Below are 16,472 nucleotides of genomic sequence, written 5' to 3'. Positions count from 1 at the left end.
GTGTGGCAGACAAATTGCATGCGTATCTGCTGAGGAGAAAGTCACCATGACATGACAGTGGTAGTTCGGCTGCTTCAGCATACAGACTCTCAACTGGGCTAGTGTAAAAGGTGCTAATGGCCAAACGGATGCCACGATGGTGGATATTATTGAGACAGCATAAGAGGGACGGATGTGCAGAACATAAACAAAACACTCATAATCTAGTTTTGAACAGACAAAGGACTGATACAAAAAGAGGAGGGTGGTCCAATCTGCTACCCAGGAAGTGCCACTGACGACACACAGAACATGAGGAACCGCATACAGCAGGCGGACAGGTAAGACACGTACGAGGACCAAGAAATTTTCCTATCAATCATGAGCCCTGAGAATTTTACACTTTCAACGAACAGAAGAGCAACAGGCGCAAGATATAAAGACAGTGTAACCAACAGCACTGCCAAAAATTCATACAAATTGTTTTGGCAGTGGAAAAGCGAAAGCCATTGTCGATGCTCCATGAGTGAAGACAATCGAAGCATAACTGATGATGCTGCTCAAGGAGACAACTTCATGAAGAACTGCAACAGATGGCAAAATTGTCAACAAAAAGGGAGCCAGAGATGCCCAGTGGGAGACAGGCCAGAATGGGACTAAGGGCGACAGCAAAGAGGATGGTGCTCAGGACGGAACCCTGAGGCACACCGTTTTCCTGGATAAAGGTGATCAACAAGTCAGAACCCACACGTACCTTGAAAACTCAGTCTTTTGAGAATTCCTGAAGGAAACGGGGCATGTGGCCATGGGAGCCCCACATGTAAAGAGTAAGGATACCAGTCCCCCAGCAGATGTTGTAGGCTTTCTCCAAATCGAAAAACATGGCCACAGTCTGGTATTTCCAAAGAAAAACATTCATGACACCTGGGTTGCCAAACGAGACGCTCAACCGCACAACGGCGCACTTGAGATCCATACTGTGCAGTGGTTAGTAAACTGCGAGACTCGAGCCACCATACCAGCCAGGCATGAGTCACACGTTCCATCTCCTTGCACACAAGGATGATGAGAGAAATGAGGCGATAACTAGACGGAAGGTGTTTGTCCTTGTTGGTATTGATATGACAGTGGCTCCACGGCAGCATGTGGGAAACATACCCTCTGCCAGATGCAACTGCACATATGAAAGAGAAAATGTTTGTCCGCAAGACAAAGGTTCTGCAACATCTCAATGTGAACACTGTCCGGCCCTATGGCAGAGGATCGGGATGGAGTGAGAGCAAGATTTAGCTCCCTCATAGTAAAGGCAGCATTGTAGCACTCACAAATTCTGAAGAGAAGGATATTGCCTGAGCCTCCTCCACTCATTTCTGATGGAGGAAAGCGGGTGACAGTGAATGGAGCTCAATATCTCCACAAAATAGCAGCCCAAGGTGTTGGAGATAGCAGTAGGGTAGAAATTGGGGGATGGACCTTGGTCCCTGAGAGCTCTTGGAGGTTGGCCCACATGACGGAAGATGGTGTGGAACTGTTAAAACAACTAGTAAAGGAAAACCAGCTAGCTTTTCTGCTATTCCAAAGAATGCAAAGACACTGTGCCTGCAACTGTTTGTAACAAATACAGTTGGCCATCGTAGGATGATGGTCATAAACGTGGAGCATGTCTCCATGCGCGATTTGTGTCGCAGCACGCGTAAGTTTAATAAGGGACTGGGACGTGGCGTGGCAAAGAGGAAGTGTGATGAATGGAACATTCTGAGGCGATAAGGATAATATTTGTAAGATATTCTATCTGGTCACTGCAACTACAATTCATCGAAGGTCGCCAGGGACGGGTAAAGCCTCCAGTTGGCCTTAGAAAGCTGCCATTTAGGTGTGCACATAGGTGGGGTAGGAGTCTGCAATCTGATAGCACATGGGAAATGGTTGCTTGAGTATGAGTCAGAGAGAACGGATCACTTGAGATGATAGGCAAGCTGGGCAGTGCAGAAGGAGAGGTCCAAAAGTGAATAGGCGTGAGTGGAGTCTGAAAGGGAGGTGGGTTCTCCCATGTTAAGGCAGATGAGGTTAAGGTCAGCCACGAGGGCATCTCTCTGACAGGTTCTGAGCAAGCCCAAAGGGGATGGTGCGCATTAAAGCACCGATCAGCAGAAGAGGTGAGGGAGTTGCCCAATAAGCTGAAGGAAGTCTGCCCTGGTGACAATAAATGACAGAGGGCTGTAAACAGTAGAAAGGGAAAATGTCAAGTGAGGAAGGAAAAGGTGGAATGCAACAGCTTGAAGCCGGGTAGTCAGGGAGGTGAGGTGACAATGAACGTAATTCCAGATGAGCAGCATGACTCCCCCATTAGATGGAATGCCGTCCTCGCGGGGGAAGGTCAAAGTGGACCGAGAAGAAATGCGAGAGCTCAAAGCAAGCGTGAGGACGAAATTTTGTCTCCTTGAGACAGAGATCAAGCGCATGCTGTAATTCTAAGAGCAGCCACAAGTTCTCTTTCTGGGATTGAAGGCCGCGAATGATCCACTGGAGGAGAATCATAATGAGGAAAGGGGAGGGGGTACAAAATGAAGAGGTGTCACCTCGGCAGCTGCCAAGTGCCAGCCTTCGAAGACTCACTGCTACAGGGTGCAGAGGCTGGAGGATCCTGCTCCATGAGATCTAGAGGTGTTGGCAGTCTCTCTCTCTCCCTATCTGCTGAGTCCCAGGCAGAAAAACTATTGGTGGTGCGCACTAGTAACATGGAGATCAGCTGGGCAAGGTTATCACGTGGCGACACCATTGAAGATGATCTTCGATTCGGGAAGGAGAAGGTAATTTGCTTTTGTTTGACTTCTAGGAGCCTTTCTGGTTGGCAGAGGAAAACTCAAGATGTTTGTTGGCTGGAGGGGTGCACAAAGTCTTTGCAGAAGTATTGCTTCTGTCCTTTCCGCCTGCTACTTGTGTAGCAGGTGACTTTGCCCCATGAGGCGAAAGTTTGGTGCCTTGCTGCACAGCTAGAGGAGGAGACAGGGATGCTACCATAACACTGGGTGATTTCATAACCACAGTGCTGAATTTGAGGTCACATGTCTGCATGGTCATGTCCTTCATGGAGTAAGATGTAGCAAAAACAGTACTGTAACTGCTGGATGGTAAAACTCAGGATTTCCAACTAGCCAACAGCTTGCGAGCAACAGGTGAAGGCACTTTTTCCTTCACCCGGAAATTCTGGACAGCCCACTCATCGAGATACACAAGGGACAATCTCAGGAGGAGGCTGCATTATCGCCATTGCAATTGATACAGAGATAGAGGCAGATAATTACTCTCATGATCATCCCTACCAAGGTTACACATTTGGCCGGGTGTCGACAGGACATTCGAGTGTGGTTGTAAAGATGACACTGGTAGCAGCACATCAGGTTCGGAATGTACGGTCGGACTGTGATAACTTCATAGCCTGCTTTGATCTTTGATGGAAGCACCACTCTATCAAAAGTGAGAAAAAGAGTGTGTATGAGCAGTAGTGATGCATCTACCTTTTGCATCAATCGCCTTTTGCATCACTCGATGGACTGCAATGACACACTGGATCAGAGAGGTATGTCTGGATTTCTGACTCAGTCAGATCATCAAGCAGCCTCATGTGAATAACACCACAGGAAGAATTCAGTGTTTGATGGGCCTCAACACAAACAGGATAGCAGTGGAGGAGCGAAGCTACAAGAAGTTGTTGTGCTTGAAAATCAGAAGCAGTCCACAAAATCAAAAGCCATCTCATACACAAAAGCAGGATTTCACAGGGCCAGCAATTGCATCAACACCTTCCTGAATAATAAACAGATTTAATGTAGCAAATGACTGACTGCCTTCAGTACATGAAACCACAAGGAACCATGGTGCACCTGACAGGGTCTTTGAATAGTTAGCCTCATTCTGTTTATGTTTGGTAGATATGGATTGTCGAGAAGATGATTGGCTCATTATGGGAATATCCCCCCATGATTGCCAGCTTCTCCGATGGTGTGCTCATTACTCTGGGGAGCCCCCTCAGAAGGTGGCGCACCCACCTTAGGTGTTCGTTTACACCTCAGGTCACACCTCCCGAACACTTGACAGAGGGACCAATCATCAATTTGGGAAGGTAGCAGCTCAGGCAATCACCCCTCCCTAGACCTGGCCTGTAGCATGAGGTACATGCGAACCATATCTGTCAGTCTGGAGCTGGGAATTACGCGTTACCCTGTCATCTGTTAAACATCAGACCTGTCGGCTGGCCTTCAGTAGAACACAGGGAGGAAGAAGAAAAAGAGGAATCTCAAATGCTGAAGTGGAGGAAGGGTAGGAGAAGGGGAACAAATAAAGGATAAAGGAACAAAAAACAGTGGAGAGAGTGTTCTGATACTGGCTACTGAATATGCAGAACATATTTCCCAAAACATCCCAAACAAGTTCCCCAAGGGAGGGGAAAAAGAATAGCAAGAGATACATATGCAGCACAGAAGAGAAAAGATGCTGCAAAGGCTGGGGCCCCATGGTAGCCAAAACACCCCCAAAGAATGGCGAGTCCCCTGGGGGGAGGTGCTGGTGCTGGGTGCACCCAATAACCAAGACTGCTGCTGCTGCTGCTGCTCATACATATACCACACGGTATCCTCAAAAGGTAACATCCCAATAACAACGTTTTTCTTTACCTGGAGCAACACCTTCTAGAAACCGGTAATTTTTGTCCACAAGTAATGGACAGAGGTTGCCCAAGTACTAGACAAAGCCACAAAAATGGCAGGACGTGATTCATAAAACCGCTCACCAATCACCTTCACAAAGTATCCACTACTCTGCAAGGCAGTCCAGATATCTCAAAGACAGGTTGTTGAGGTGTTGCACGACAAAGAACTGCAATCATATCATTACACATTAACTCAAAACCACTGGCCAGAAGACCACAGTCGACGAGTAAAGTTTTATGAATGGATTTTGCACCAAGTGGAAGATAGCAAACATTTTATACATGAAGTGATATAGACTAACAAATTTAGCTTCACAAGCTGCGACATTGTCGCGAAAAAACAGTGACCCATATATGTAATAAGTTTCCTTTAATTTACGTCTATGGTCACAAACTTTTTGTTCACAGATTACTGGTTTCGGTCTTTAATGGCCATCATCAGGTCTGCAGCAAAAATGGGAAAAACATAAATACACTCGCAAACTGTATACAGCTTAAGAATAATACATAGACCATAATGAAAAGTAGTACTGACAAAATTTACATTTGTGTGCCTTAAATATGAAGATGCATACGTGTTTCATAAAAACAAAGTCCTAATGTACTGCAGCCATAGTGGCATCGTCAAATACATATAAATAACATCACATGCACGAGTCATGTTGTCAGTAGTACTACTGTTTAAAACAAGCTGCAGTACAGTAGCCACAAGATGTTTGTGCTGTAAGTCCACCAGATGTCACTAATGTCGGCATACACTAGTTTTCAGTAATTAATTGAAACAGCAAAAATAAATTGGGATATAATAGTTGAAGTCTGTGATAAGCTTATAACATATAAAAGGCATTACAGTAATAAAAAGCAATAAAAACAAGAACACGACAAATAATATTGTTAAAAAGAGGAATAGTTAAAAAACAGTGGTTGACATGTGCTCTAGTGCCAATATTCTAGATAATGACATAAATATTAACCACCATTGATAGTGTACTGGGTAATATTAGACAACCATAAAACAAATTGCTAAAGGAGCCATAAATGAAAGAAAACATAGTGCTGCACATAATCAGCACCCTCTGTTAGCGCTAACGCCAGAATTCCACACAGGCAGGAATTGGTTGGAGGAACGGGACCGGCAGAGGGCCCCCTCGTACCCTGCGGTACTCTGTTGCAAGAAAAGAATGATAAAATTCCGTAACAGTGGATGGTCCACATTATCTGATTAATGTAGTCTATGAAATGAACAGAGAAGGAACAAGAATATACTACAGTCATGCGTAAAATGTATGAAAACGAAGTAAATATGTGATGCACTCAATACTAGTTGAACTTATCAACACACTATATATAACAGAGGCGTGCAGTGATTAGAGTAAAACATTGTCAAATAAAGCAAAGTAGGCATTGGGCACAAAGTCATTTTGCCAGTTAAGCAGTTTTCCATTTTTTGCTTTATAAATTTCAAGCTCCTCTAACAAATTAAGAGCACCACTCTGCGAAGAATACGCATACAACTCTCAAAGCTCCCTATGGAATGACCAGTTTCAGATAAATGCTGTCCCAAAGCCGTTTTGTTTCGCAGCTGTGAGTGTTCTTTAAACCTTATTTTATAAGAGCGGACTGTTTGACCGATATAATATTTGTCACAGTTGCTGCAGTCAATCCTGTATACTCCAGAGCCATCAAATTTATCATAGTTCCCTTTCAGTTTATGTATTTCGTTTTCGTCCAAAAGCAGATGAAGGAGCCGGTGAACCATGGAAGTGAAGAAAGCTTTTTTGTATTGGGGAGGATGCATGAACTGGTACTGATGATACTGTCTGTATAAGTTTTGGGGTTCACCGGCTCCTTTGCCTACCTTTGGATGAAAACAAAATACATGAAGAATTTAGCATTTTAAAGCAAATCGCGGCAGCTAACGGCTTTTCTATAAATGATGTCACGCGCCCCTACAGTAGGCTAAAGAAACGTTTAACAAGCACCAGGCACACACACACCCACACACAAAAGAGAACCGTCAAAGATAGAATGAAAACCATTCCTATGCAATTTAACGGCAAAATATCCCTGTAAATAGAAAAATGTTTTAAAAAGTCTGATGTCAGATGTGGCTTTCAGGTTAATAGCACCCTAAAACTACGAATAAAACATAAACTGAAAGGGAACTATGATAAATTAGATGGCTCTGGAATATACAGGATTGACTGCAGTAACTGTGACAAATATTATTTTGGTCAAACAGCCCGCTCTTTTAAATTAAGATTTAAAGAACATTCACAGCGATGAAACAAAATGGCTTTGGGACAGCATTTATCTGAAACTGGTCATTCCATAGGGAATATTGAGAGTTGTATGTGTATTCTTCACAGAGTGCAAAAAGGCCGTGCTCTTAATTTGTTAAGGAGCTTGAAATTTATAAAGCAAAAAAATGGAGAACCGTCTAAACTGCTTAACTGGCAAAATGACTTTGTGCCCAACGCCTACTTTGCTTTATTTGACAATGTTTTACTCTAATCACTGCACGCCTCTGTTATATATAGTGTGTTGATAAGTTCAACTAGTATTGAGTGCATCACATATTTACTTCGTTTTCATACATTTTATGCATGACTGTAGTATGTTCTTGTTCCTTCTCTGTTCATTTCATAGACTACATTAATCAGATAATGTGGATCATCCACTGTTACGGAATTTTATCATTCTTTTCTTGCAACAGAGTACCGCAGGGTACGAGGGGGCCCTCTGCCGATCCTGTTCCTCCAACCAATTCCCGCCTGTGTGGAATTCTGGCGTTAGCACTAACAGAGGGTGCTGATTATGTGCAGCACTATGTTTTCTTTCATTTATGGCTCCTTTAGCAATTTGTTTTATGGTTGTTTAATATTACCCAGTACACTATCAATGGTGGTTAATATTTATGTCATTATCTAGAATATTGGCACTAGAGCTCTTCCTCTTTTTAACAATATTACTTTTATCGTGTTCTTGTTTTTATTGCTTTTTATTAGTGTAATGCCTTTTATACGTTATAAGCTTATCACAGACTTCAAATATTATATCCCAATTTATTTTTGCTGTTTCAATTAATTACTGAAAACTAGTGTATGCCGACATTAGCGACATCTGGTGAACTCACAGCACAAACATCTTGTGGCTACTGTACGGCAGCTTGTTTTAAACAGTAGTACTACTGACAACATGACTCGTGCATGTGATGTTATTTATATGTATTTGAATAATGTTGGTGCTGATCATTTGACGATGCTACTATGCCTACAGTACATTAGGACTTTTTTTTTTATGAAACAGGTATGCATCTTCATATTTAAAGCACACAAATGTAAATTTTGTCAGCACTTCTTTTCATTATGGTCTATGTATTGTTCTTAAGCTGTATACAGTTTGCGAGTGTATTTATGTTTTTCCCATTTTTGCTGCAGATCTGATGATGGTCATTAAAGACCAAAACCGGTAATCTGTTAACAAAATGTTTGTGACCATAGATGTAAATTAAAGGAAACTTGCTAAATCTAGCTTCACTTGTGAAGGTATTTTCAACCTCCACAATAGCCTTTATAGATCGGAACACAAGTCACGTTACCCAATAAACATGGCTTTCAGGTGCACTTTGGCATAAACCTGTGGGCTGGATATATTGGACGAGTGTTTTTGGGACCTTATCTATTGCTGAACAAGCTGAATATCCCCCTATATAGTACGTCTCTTTGTAATACTTTGCTTTATGCATTAAAAAATGTTGCACCAGGTGTTCGGTGGCAGCTGTGGTTTCAGCACAATGGTGCACTGCCACACTTTGGAATGAAAGTGCGTAACTATTTAAATGAAGGAAACAGAATGCTCATGGAAGTCTAATGCTCTGGCTCCAATTTTCCGGACCTTAATCCACTATATTTGTATTTGTGGGGACGAGTGGTGAAGTGTTTGCAACTGCAAGGTGGTCACTTTGAACATATTCTCTACAATGAATGTTGCTGGAACATGTACATACCAGCTCTGCAAAGAGAAGCCTCAATGTCAAATGTACTTCATGGAATTACTGTGCGTAGCGTAATGTGCAATCTATTGTAGCCTACCTACTGTGTTTTCTGCACCCCATTGGACACAGGCGAGGTTACTGTATCCTCTATTATTTTCTATTGGTTTTATTTGTGTCATGGATGAAAAAGTGGTCATTTTTGTGTGTAAGAAGTTCATATTATGTCTTAGTGTTTAAATGAGGGTAATAGTAGCAGAAAGAAACACACAAGATACCACATTGTAGAGGTGTAAATTCGATACAATTTGATGCTTTAACTGGGAAAAATATGTTTGGCAGAAGCTCGTCTCCAACACTGGTGACTCTGAATACCCATTTCCCATAGCATTGCCTAGTCTCACTGAGCTAATGGGACAGTTCTGGCACATTGTATAGTTCGTGCTACCTATTCTTGGTCACAATGCATTCAGTTACAGCATTGCCAGAGCCTTGTTTTTAAAATCACATTTCTATTAAACCTATTGGCAGGACTAGGTTTTGCTAGATATACTTTTGTCTTGATCTGAGATGAGAAATCCCATGCTGAATGACAAGTGTGGCATTTTTTCTTCACCATGTTATCGACACAGATGTAATCCCACAATATGAAACAATTCCATTTTTATTACACTGGTGCAGCTTCAGAAGTGAAGGTGATTTACTGTCGAACCACCATGAATGACTTAAAAGGTACAGAATAAAAATTTAGAAATTCTAGTTGAGTTAACCAAGGAAAATGGAAACTACCTAAATGTAAGCACACTGGCTGTGTCTGTTTCCAAAAACAGAAATAGGAATGATTATATTACAGTGAATAAGTGTTAGTAGCTCAGCTGAAAGGTTGCATGGTATCACAATATAGTATACAACAGATTTATTTATTTACTGTGGAAGGACAAAATTCAGGTTTTTCACATCTGATGGTAGCTTGAATTCATTTAATTATGTTTCTAACTCTTGTAGCACATCATACTTATTTTGAGCTTATTAGGGCTGTTGTCTACTTATTGCGTTTTGTGTCTCACATTTTCCTTTCCTGTTGTAAGGAATGATTTATCCAAGTGATTATAAACACAATAACATCCTGTTGATATAGTTTGTTATAGCTTCCTGCTGTCTGGTCCAAACAAATAAAAAATTGTTATGAAATGAAATTTTAATACCTTTCCTTCCCTCCCTGCCTCTTTGTGCTCTAATGTTGTGCATTTGTTATTGTCCAAGCTTCACGTTATGTTGGTAAGCATATTTTTACTTACTTTCAACAATGTAATTGCTTCTAATGAAAATGTTTTTGAGATACGATAGATTGACCCTTTTTAAAAAATAAAATTGTTGTTATTGTTTTTCAATTTGTCTTTTGCACATAAATGAATTGGAAAATAGTGTATCAGATTTTTTTTTCACTATATTTCATAGGTCTGTACTTTTTATGTGATGCGATACATAGTATTGTGAATGATGGCATTAGCACACAGTACTTCCCCACATCTATTTTTTAATTAGTGGGCTTGATTTCTGTTGGTGATGTAGAAATCTACATAACTACTGAAGTGCTCTTGTTCACTAATAAGCTGTCAATTCAACAGTCCCATGTAGCTGAGACTCACAAGCAGCTGTTCAACATCATCCTCAGAAGGGTTAAATCTGATCAAAATATTACCAATGTCTCTTGAAATATAAAATTTTACAAGCATGTTTAGTTCTCTTACTAAACAAACATTTCTACGTCGTTAATAAAAACATCTGCATGGTACTAGCGATGCTGTTGCTTGTGGCATATCATCTTGGTGGTGGTTGTTGGGATGTTTAAGGGGGACTAAACAGCGAAGGTCATCAGTCCCCCATTCCAAAATCAGGCGAGCCGAAAATCCACGGAGCAGGTAAAAACCAAAGGGGGAGGAGACGTCCCCCCAGGCGCTAAAAGAACACAAATGGAGCAACAAACATTACAGACAAGAACAGGACAGAGGAACACCAGACAGAAAGAAACAGAAGAAAGGAAGACGGCCGGAGACTGGTTGACTGACCACGAGAACAAAAAAGGGAAAGAGCCAACCATCTCACGGCACACCAGAACAGCAACAGACACAAGGACAAAAGACACAGAAAAGGAAAGGTGCAGGACCTCCCTAAATCGAACCATAAAACGGACTACCACGGATAAAATTTAAAACGGCATCAGCCATGGAGGCATCGTCAGATAAAATCAAAGCCAAAGTGCCCGGGAGATTAAAAGATTGCCGGAGTGTGCGCAGTCGAGGACACTCCAGCAAAATGTGGCCGACCGTCAGCCGGGACCCACACCGACACAAGGGGGGATCCTCCTGACGCAACAGATGGCCGTGCGTCAGGTATGTATGGCCGATGCGCAGCCGACACAGGACTACCGAGTCCCTGCGAGAAGCCCGCAGGGAGGAACGCCACACATCGGTCGTCCCCTTGACAGCCCGCAGTTTATTCGGGGCTGTCATGCCACGCCACTCAGCAGCCCACACCCCAATCAGCTTACGGCGCAACACCATCTGCTGGTCGCGAGCCGTAAGGCCGACCTCCAAAGCCGGGGCGTCGATCGCCCCTTTGGCCAGCCTGTCTACACGTTCGTTCCCTGGGATGCCAACATGACCGGGCGTCCAAACCAGGACCACCGAACGACCAGAACGGGCAATGGCGGAAACAGTCTCCTGAATGGAGGACACGAGAGGAGAGGAGGGATAGCAGCGGTCGATGGCCTGAAGGCTGCTCAGGGAGTCACTGCAGATGACGACGGACCTACCTGAGCAGAAACGCATATGCTCAAGAGCGCGCAATATGGCCACCAGCTCTGCAGTAAAAACACTGCAGCCAGCCGGCAAGGAGCGCTGCTCAACATGAGCAGCATGAGCAAAAGAGTAGGCAGTGCGACCATCAACCAGGGAACCATCAGTGTAGGCAGTCTCACAGTCCGAAAATGAGGCGAGGAGAGCAAGAAAACGGCGACGGAGGGCCATAGGCGGAACCGAGTCCTTAGGTCCCTGTGCCAAATCCAGACGGACGGATGGCCGGGACAAACACCAGGGAGGCGTAGGTGCACGGACCCGGAAGGGAGGCGGAAGAGGGAATGAACCCAATTCCGACAGCAGGGACTGAACGCGGACAGCGACGGAAAGCCCAGACCTAGGTCGCCGTTCGGGCAGATGGAGGACCATAGCAGGGAAAAGCAGGCGACGATTGGGATGATCTGGCGAGCAATGAACGTGGACAGCATAGTCGACGAGCAGACGATGGCGGCGAATTCGCAGCGGGGGAACCCCGGCCTCCACCAGTAGACTATCCACGGGGCTGGTGCGAAAAGCGCCAGTGGCAAGCCTAACCCCACAGTGGTGTATGGGGTCTAACAACTTCAACACTGAGGGGGACGCAGACCCATAGGCCAGGCTCCCATAATCAAGCCGGGACTGCACAAGGGCTCGGTACAACCGCAGCAGCGTGCAGCGATCTGCACCCCAAGACGTGTGGCTAAGGCAGCGGAGGGCGTTGAGGTGCCACCAGCATTTTTGCTTCAGCTGAGTAACATGAGGAACCCATGTGAGCCGGGCATCAAACACGAGTCCCAAGAAGCGGCAAGTGTCCACCACTTCAAGCAGGTGGCCGTCGAGGTAAAGTGCAGGATGAGGGTGGACCGTCCGACGCCTGCAGAAGTGCATTACTCGAGTCTTGGGTGCAGAGAACTGAAAACCGTGAGTCAGAGCCCATGATGCTGCCTTGCGAACGGCGACTTGCAGCCTGCGTTCGGCGACTCCCGTAGTCGTGGAGCTAAATGAGATGCAGAAGTCGTCGGCATACAAAGAAGGAGACACCGACGACCCCACTGCTGCAGCCAGACCATTAATGGCCACTAAAAATAAGGAGACGCTCAACACCGAGCCCTGCGGGACCCCATTTTCCTGTATGTAAGAGGAACTAGAGGTGGCACCGACTTGCACCCGGAAAGAGCGGTGCAATAAAAAGCTTTGAAGAAAAGCCGGGAGCCGACCACGAAGACCCCACTCATGCAATGTGGCGAGGATGTGATGCCTCCATGTGGTGTCATACGCCTTCCGCAGATCGAAAAACACGGCAACGAGATGCTGACGTCGGGCAAAGGCCGTACGGACAGCAGATTCCAGCCGTACCAAATTGTCCACTGCAGACCGGCCCCGGCGGAAGCCACCCTGGGATGGAGCGAGGAGACCGCGCGACTCAAGGACCCAACACAAACGCCGCCCCACCATACGTTCGAGCAATTTGCACAAAACGTTGGTGAGGGTAATGGGACGATAGCTGTCCACCGCCAGTGGGTCCGCACCGGGCTTCAAGATGGGGACAATAACACCCTCTCGCCATTGCGACGGGAACACGCCTTCGCTCCAAATGCGATTAAATATCGCGAGAATGTGTCTCTGGCAGTCCCTGGAGAGATGCTTCAGCATCTGTGCGTGGATGCAGTCCGGTCCTGGTGCTGTATCAGGGCAATCGGCGAGGGCAGCGAGGAATTCCCTCTCGCTGAAAGGAGCATTGTATGTTTCATAATGACGCGTGTGGAATGAGAACGGCGTCCGCTCGGCTCACTCCTTTAGAGAGCGAAAGGCGGGGGGATAGGAAGCAGTCGCAGAGCTCTGAGCAAAGTGCGCGGCTAGCCGTTCAGCAATGGCGGCAGCGTCCGTGCAGACAGCGCCGTTCAAGGAGAGCCCAGGGACACCCATAGGGGTCTGGGAGCCATAAATCCGCCGGATCCGGGACCACACGTGCGAGGACGAGACACGGGAGCCCAGGGAGGAGACGTACCTCTCCCAGCACTCCTGCTTACGCCGTGCAATAAGACGGCGGGCGAAGGCACGGAGCCTCTTAAAGGCGATGAGGGTCTCCAGAGACGGGTGCCGCCTATGACGCTGGAGAGCCCGCCTACGGTCGCGAATAGCCTCAGCAATCTCCGGCGACCACCAGGGGACAGTCTTCCTCCGAGGGAGGCCAGAAGAACGGGGGATGGAAGCCTCGGCCGCTGAAAGGATGGACGTGGTTAAAACACGAACCACCTCGTCAATGTCACCCTGTGGGGGAGACTCAATGGTTGCAGCGGAAGTAAAAGCTGGCCAGTCAGCCCTGTGGAGAGCCCAGCGGGGCAAGCGCCCAGAAGAATGACACTGGGGCAGTGACAAATAGATGGGAAAATGGTCACTACCACACAGGTCAGGGTGCACTCTCCAGTGGAGGGATGGGACAAGGCCAGGGCTGCAAATAGAGAGATCGATGGCCGAGAACGAGCCATGGGCCACACTGAAATGCGTGGGAGCACCGGTGTTCAAGAGGCTAAGGTCGAGCTGAGCCAACACATGCTCCACGGCCCGACCGCGAACATCGGAGACAGTCCCACCCCATAGAGGGTTGTGGGCATTGAAATCACCCAGCAGCAAAAAAGGTGGCGGCAGTTCGGCTATCAGAGCAGCCAGGACATGCTGTGCGACAACACCATCAGGTGGAAGGTAAATACTGCAGACGGTGATAGCCTGTGGCGTCCACACCCGAACAGCGACAGCCTCTAAAGCTGTTTGTAGGGGTACAAACTCGCTGTGAAGAGAGTTAAGGACATAGATGCAGACGCCACCAGACACCCTTTCATAAGCTGCTCGGTTCTTAAAATAACCCCGATAGCCACGGAGGGCGGGGGTTCGCATTGCTGGAAACCAAGTTTCCTGCAGAGCAATGCAAAGGAAAGGATGACGGCTGAGAAGTTGGCGGAGCTCAGCTAGATGGTGGAAGAAACCGCTGCAGTTCCACTGGAGGATGGTATTAGCCAGGGATGGGAAAGGCGTGAAGGGACTGGGGGGGCAGATTATGCCTCCGGGGCCCCTGCTGCTACTGAGTCACCACCTGGACAACAGCTATCCACTGCATCCGAGGGACTGGCGAGATCCATGTCCTCAGCGGACGCCAGGATCTCCACCTCATCCTCGGATGCAGAGGGAGAAGGTTGCGGTGGGACAGGTGCCACCGCAATTTCAGGATGCTTGGGAGCCTTTTTCTTTGACTGCTTTGCGCGCTGAGCCTTAGGTGGTTCTGGCTGGGAGGGCCTCACTGGGTCAGTCTCTGGGACTGAAGACGACCGTGACGCCCTACGACCAGCGACCGGTGGTTGTTTGACAACCTTGCGGGTGTCCACTTTGGCACTGGGCAAAGCCTGGGATGGGAGGGCCCCAAGGGACCCCTTCCGAGCGAGAGGAGCCGAAGAAGGCTCACGCTTCTCCGGCTGTGAAGGGGGAACAGATGTCCCCGGTGGTTGGGGTAGTGTGGCTCCTGAAGGAGATGGAGCAGGAGCAACAGGGAGTGAAGTGCCCCCCCACAACCAAGGGGGCCGGTGAATGCTGACCGAGCTGAGATCGAACTGGTGTTGCAGCAGCGGCATAACTAGTTGGCATTGGCACAGGATGTAGCCGCTCAAATTTCCGCCTTGCCTCGGTGTAGGACAGGCGGTCCAGGGTCTTATATTCCATTATCTTCCTTTCTTTCTGGAAGATCCTACAGTCCGGCGAGCAGGGGGAATGGTGTTCTCCACAGTTAACACAGATAGGAGGCGGGGCACATGGAGTATCAGGATGCGAAGGACGTCCACAATCCCGACACGTGATGCTGGAAGTACAGCGAGATGACATGTGCTCGAACTTCCAGCATTTAAAACACCGCATCGGAGGAGGGATATATGGCTTCACATCACAACGGTAAACCATCACCTTAACCTTTTCGGGTAAGACATCACCCTCAAAGGCCAAGATGAAGGCACCGGTGGCTACCTGATTATCCCTCGGACCCCGATGGACGCGCCGGACGAAGTGAACACCTCGTCGTTCGAGGTTGGCGCGTAATTCATCGTCGGACTGCAGAAGAAGATCCCTGTGGAATATTATACCCTGGACCATGTTGAGACTCTTATGCGGCGTGATGTTAACTGAAACATCCCCCAACTTGTCACAATTGAGCAACCTCCGTGACTGGGCAGAGGATGCCGTTTTGATGAGCACAGAACCAGAGCGCATCTTGGACAAGCCCTCCACCTCCCCGAACTTGTCCTCTAAATGCTCCACAAAAAACTGGGGCTTGGTTGACATAAACGATTCCCCATCAACTCGCGTACACACAAGGAACCGGGGTGAATAGTCTCCACCACCCTCTTTTGCCATACGTTCCTCCCATGGAGTGGCCAGGGAGGGAAATGATCGTGGATCGTATTTCCTGCCGTTGAGGTTAGACCTCGATCGCTTAGAGACTGCTGGTGGTGGCCCACCAGCGAGAGATGATGTACCACGCTTCATTGCGGGTCATCCGCCCTGATGCCACCTACTCCGACCAAGGGCCCTCCCCACGGGCGCCACCCAGCCACAGCAAAGGCCACCTGGCAGGATGGCCATTGCCGGGAGTCCCGATGCCCCGGGGCGATGGGCATCTACTCCTTGGCATACGTGGGGAGTTAACGGCGCAGGCATCAGTAGAGCGATCCCTGTGTTGTCAGGGGGCTACAACCAAGAGGGTACATGGCGGCCCCACCACAACGGACTGGCTACCGTGCTGGATCTTAGGTGCAAAAAATGGCCAAGGTCGTCGTCGCAGTTAAAAGAAACGCTGCAGAGTGCAGTGTGGTAATCGCCCAAGAGATCGAAAACGAGCGGGACACCATTGCAACGACGAGAAAGACGGCTAAAGGTCTAATTGCACGATGGATACAGTGCACCATGTAAGGCG

The 16,472-nt window shown here is 47.1% G+C and overlaps 1 protein-coding gene across 5 annotated transcripts in view; it reads right to left on the bottom strand.

Moving 5' to 3' along the window:
- Positions 1-16,472, bottom strand: part of LOC126094880 (uncharacterized) — a 127,601-nt gene that overhangs the window by 47,651 nt on the left and 63,478 nt on the right. The window lies entirely within an intron of this gene.

Source organism: Schistocerca cancellata, chromosome 8 (assembly GCF_023864275.1).
Source record: "Schistocerca cancellata isolate TAMUIC-IGC-003103 chromosome 8, iqSchCanc2.1, whole genome shotgun sequence".
Taxonomy (NCBI): domain Eukaryota; kingdom Metazoa; phylum Arthropoda; class Insecta; order Orthoptera; family Acrididae; genus Schistocerca; species Schistocerca cancellata.
The sequence above is the reverse complement of the archived record's forward strand: the minus strand, read 5'-3'. Positions and strand labels throughout refer to the sequence as shown.